This window comes from Saccoglossus kowalevskii, chromosome 14 (assembly GCF_978046115.1).
Source record: "Saccoglossus kowalevskii chromosome 14, keSacKowa6.1, whole genome shotgun sequence".
NCBI classification, from domain to species: Eukaryota; Metazoa; Hemichordata; class Enteropneusta; family Harrimaniidae; genus Saccoglossus; species Saccoglossus kowalevskii.
This window is the reverse complement of record NC_140654.1, coordinates 5,915,281-5,921,280: the sequence shown is the minus strand read 5'-3', so window position 1 is coordinate 5,921,280 and position 6,000 is coordinate 5,915,281.

Genomic DNA, 6,000 nt, shown 5'->3' with positions numbered 1-6,000 from the left:
CGTCCAAAACTTCAAATAGGCCTAAACGATGACAGACATAACACAGCAATTCGCTAATAATCAACTAATTAAGTCGGTCAACAGATACGCAAAAACAAATCCATGACATACTCGTGACAATGTGTACGTAATGAAGTGGAATATTTCTGTGAGATTAATTTTATACCGTTTTTGTATATAAATTATTGCCCACTATCTTAACTGAAATTCTCGAATTTTACTGTCCGTTGTCATTTTTATCATAAGTTTGTAACTTCTACCCATTCAATAGCCCCAGTTTTCTTTCCCTTACCGGTGATGTTCTTCGTGTAACTAGGTGTTCGTATGCAAGTGGTGTTTCTACAAAAAACTACGAATTCGGCCGAATTTTGTTATCTACTGGCTTAATATTATCCCAATGGATCGTTTGGCTGTGAAAGACTGGTATTTTGTTCCTGATTTGTGGGAATCTGAAAAACGCGTTTCACAACTTCTCTGTATTTAGTTTCATGCCATATTCAAGATGGAGGCCGCATATAAAACATATCCCATTTATTTTATTATAACTTGTGTGTCAGCTGACTGTGATTTCCACCGACATATATATTCCTGCAACATCATATCAAACGTGGTATGCATTCAACGTTCTACAGACAAAGCAAGATAATTTCATATTTTTGGAATACTTATTTGTTAATTATATGTTAATTAGATAAGCACAGTGTACTGAATATTTTAGCAGCAATTGTTATTAAGTTCTTTGAAATTAAAACATCAAGAATGCTAATATTTCCACCAAATAGTAACCATAGTGACTAATGTGTCCTTATTTCAAAAGATGTTGCAAACAAATTAACACCTGAGAAAATTTCTAGAATGCTCAATAAGTCATGGAATCAGAAATCAACAAAAAATGCTATAATTTTCTTATTTTAAAATAGGGGAGTAATATTGGTTGCAAAATGATCACAGAATGGTTACACATACCAGAAACAATAGGAAAGTACATAAGTGTGCTGGTATAATCACATACTATATGCAGTTATCATTTTGTTGGGCGTCTGACTTGAATTGAGGCATATGAAAGAGATGCGGATGTCACCGTGTCTGAAATCAACTACCATGGCTGGCAAGTCACTGACAACCACACCAGTTAGTGTCAAATGGCACATGTAGTTATTCTACAGATATCCCCATTGATTCGCATGGATGATTTGTGAAAATGCATACAATTTATAATCAGGTAGCCATAACTGAGTATTGAAAAAAATCGCCGTAACAGACTACACCTACAGGAATCACCACAGTAAATTGTTGAAAGAGTGAAGAACACGCTAATATGACACAACATTGTACACGCATATGAAAACACCGCCAGATTTCCCAGTTCAGGATTGGGGTTTATTGTAATGAATTTATTGTTGTGTGAGAATTCTTACTATTAAATGTCTCATTATTTTGATTTATATTACGTAAATACTTTTTTCATAATAATAAACTCCAATATAAATTGGCCAAATTGTCTTTTCAACGAACATTAAATCCAGCTAAAATAAAGTATTTCACAGATTCTCTTCTATTGTAGATTTATTCTGGCCAAACCCAATATTTAATCACGCTAATTTGTTCAATGAATATACGTATTCATGATAGAAACCAACAAAACAGCTCAAACAATACCCATTATCAGCGGAGCCACGGAAGAGATAAGGAAATTTCGTTTCAGACGTATTCGCTCGAATCACAAATGATGCTTCTGTTTCCCGCGACGTTTGAAAAAAACAAACTGAATCAGCCCGTTTTATAGTGATTTATTCTGTTATAATACATGTAATAAAGAATTCAATGCTAAAATAGAAATACTTTTTTTTTCATATAAAAATTGAAAATTGTATTACTCAAAAAGAAATTATTGATTTAGTCAAACTATACCCAACACAAACATGTTATTTATCAAGATATGCACGTATGTATTCTGAAAGCAGATTTGAAATTTGTTATTCAAATTAGCACATATGCCTAATGTGTGTCTGGGCTCAATAATAATAATATTAAATCGCGCATTACATAGACGGTACATGCTAGACAACGTAATGTGCATTGGGTATTGGGAAAAAATAGACACAGACTAGAACAGCTCATACAATTAGACAAAAACTTAATGTAAAATAAAACTGTGATTGGCGTTACTTTGACAGCAGAAACACTGGACGCCAGATGCAATAGCTTGACCCCGATCAATGAACGCTATTTATGTAAATCAGCCTTTTCAAAGACATCATTTCTTTTGATCCTACTTTTAATAAATTTCTTAATTTTGAACTAAATGGCTATAATCAAGCTACAGGTCTTGATGAAAATATCTCAAAGAATAAGAAAAGTTGAATACCTTTTAATTTTTAGTAGACGTTTTATAACTAATTTCTAATCTATATTTACAATTAAATATAATTTGTGTGACGACAATAGCTATATGCATGTAGAAACACTGGAAGATTGTCAATATACCCGTCCAACAACACACCACGAAAGTGGGATATACAGTACACCACTGTCCGATGACATCCGTGTTAGAAATCAATACAAACAGAGAATATTAGTTGTAAATTAAAATATCTATATGCAATATTGATCAAGATTTTCCTGTACTCAGTTTCCATGGAAATATGGGGCGTTATTGCTGTTATAATTGATAAGAGCGGAGTAATACTTTTCCAAATATTTTTTTATTTATTGTATTAAAATATTGTTGGTCTACTAGCAGATTATATGTTAGTCGTTGTGTGTTTATTCATGGACAAGATGACCTTTATCCACGCTAATAATATTTCTCAAAATTTTATTGTCGGCAAAATGTAGCAGCTACGGTATTCAGAAAATATCTACCTTGCCAATATACGAATATCACTGAGCAGTTCCGTGGGTTCAACATCACGTTTTGATGTAACTAAGTTTACCAACAATACAGTTTTAAAACTTGAGATAAGATATTCGATGTGTTTTTCATTTGAGCTGGATTGTCTTCGGGATGGTGTTATTATAAATTGTTTTTAGAAACGTTAGTAGATTTATTGTCGCCGAAAACATGCTGGTAAAGTGTGTATTTTGAGTTAGCTAGTGTGTACACGTCATTCGAGATGTCACGAGCTATGAATAAATAAATGGTACAGTGAAGTGGTACTTTCTGGATCAATTTAAAACAGTTTCTAGTCTTAGACGCAATTCATAGATCGCACGAAGTTCAAGTTTAATGTCACCAAGCAAATGTTTGAGTTTAATATTGTAAAGTAAATGTCCATGGAAGGTAACAATATATAAAACCTGGCTACAAAAGCTGAAATACTTATATAAACGAAGATGTTTTAAATGTATTGACGCCCTGCAGATGCATGTCCCCGTTGTTTGAGGTATATGTGTGTACATGCGTATTTGCGTACATGGTCAGGTGGCCCAAATACGAATAAAATACACACTTGAACCATCACCACCAAAAATTTAGATTGATGTATAAACCCAAGTTGATATAAGGTATATACAAGACGTTTAAGAAGATTATTCAAGATCAAGCTTACACTAGTATTATCTTTGGCTTCTATAAGCCGGTTTTAGAATAACATGACACTCGATAACTCATAGTCCTTATTTCATTCAGTAACATTTTAAATACAATGTCTTGATTTACCAGTAAAAACAAATTTATGATGGCGGAATAGTTGTATGTGGAGATGTATGGCAGCATTATTGTGAAACAAAAACATAAATACCCAAAACAAGTCTTCAATTAAAAGCTGTATATGTTCAACATGCATTTATTGAAAATATTAAAGAATATTCGTGACTTTACAGCGGCCACCAAAATAACCATTTTCACTAGAATCCCTGTGTATACAGCCATGCTCATATACTTACTATAAAATATAACTACGATTAAATCTAGACGTGCGTGTGCTTCATAGCTTACATGTTGATTCCATTATCTCAAAAAAAATCTACATGCTTATGATGTAATAGAAAACTAATGAATGCAACGAAATATTTAAACGTGTGTATAACGGATTGACTTAAATATTATTACTGCAGCACGATTTGTTGAATTGTAGCCATCCAAAAGAAAGCACATATCGATTGACAACATGGCGTAAGTATCGTATTGTTTACGTTTAATACGTCTTCATACCTGTTGGTATTAAGGGTACTCGGAGGGATACGGTTTTAACTTCAGTACTTGACCAAAATATTACCAAATATTAAATAACCGAAATATTTCATTTTTAAACTACTTGCATTTCTGTCATGATTATGTTTTCATGCGGTTCGAAGTCGGTTCGTGTTTTGGCAATTACGACGAAACTCACTGATTATGACTTGATGGTCGGGTGAAATGATGGGCGAGATCATTGACACTCGCTAATACCCTGTTATCATTCGGGCTTATATTCAAAGTACTGACCGGAGATCGAATCAGTGATTGGAACTAATTAAAAATACAAACTCTGTCAACGGACTGTTGTTTTACCACACATGATAATCCTGACACCCCACGAGTATATCCTGGCGGTGTTTTACATAAGTAGTCTTCCAATATAGTAAACAATCAAGTATACAAGTAACCTGTAGAATACTGTGTGGGTAATATTTTTATATTGATGTTTGTTGCATTTGCAGCAAATAGTTACCAAACAATGAGAAATCTATAGGATCGAATATATCCCACAGCTGGCGTCACATGCATTGTCCATAGTTCATATGGTGCTTACACCAGGATTTAATTACAGCACCTAGGCGGTATGTGGTTACAGCTTAATGTTCCGAGTAATCGCAAGAAATTGACATGACAATAGAAATTCATTAAAGACTGGCACTCCCATGCAATTAACAGCGAGTGAAATTCCTGGGATTGAAACATATATTTTGCAGTCACTGATGTAGGCAACGAATAACTGCAAGTTGACATAAAGACGAGGTAGTTTATTTAATCAGTGGTCAACTAGAGGCTGAAATTATAATTAATTTGTTTATTTCAATTTCTCCTGACGTCAAATAGAATACACTGGTGAAACACGGTAGTAACTGTGGGTGAAAGGATGTTTTGGGGTGTAGTTTACATTGTATATGGAGTGGTAGGGTCGGGTGTAATGTGTCCATTTCCAACTATTATGAAGTCACATAGAATTTCACTTAATTTATTTTTGCTGACATGTTTTCAAGCATTATATGTGAAACCAATTTTCATTGCGCTGTGTCTCAATAGAGTATGAGGGAAATGGCATATTCACTGGAATTTATTTCAGGGGAAAAATGTTTTCAGTGATAATGAAGTATTATGATAGATACCCTCCCCGTGGCTTTCATTGCGTGTGGAAGTTATTTTCACGAGTGATGCGGTGTATCCTGCTGCCGTACTTTCACGAGCGAAGCCACGGGGAGGGTGTGGGGTTCTGTTATTATACATATGTCCCATATTTGATTATTTCATATTAAAACAAAGAACGTGCAACAAATCGGGATAGAAATTTAGATCGGGGAACCCAATTGCCCATTAATATGCTCCAAGACAGTGCTGCGACCTAGCAACGCTTGTCAGTGTAGAACGCGTGTCGCTGTACGTGTGAAAATAAAATAATCAGACGTCTAATTTGAGTCATTGTCCGAATAAATAACTCGTGGATGTTTAAGCGTGGTGGTCGTAGCGGAGCGCGTGTTCGAATTTCATGTAAATAAACAATGTATTTTACATGCGTTGTATACGTCGCTATGAGTCCCATATCGAACAGGACGCGACACGACGACTGTCGCCCTTTAGTTGGGACCACGACAGAACCAGAACTTAAACTGGGTGACTACGATACACGGTTGATGTTGAAGTTAAAAGTTCCTCCACAGATCTGTGCATTGGCAAACATGCCGTGCAACTGCGGTACTCCACTGACGGAATGACTTTCGTTGAAATCGGTCGTCGCTGACTCGTGAGCTGCACACTACAACCTCGTTTGTGATGTTGCTTGCTGGTCGTGGATAGAC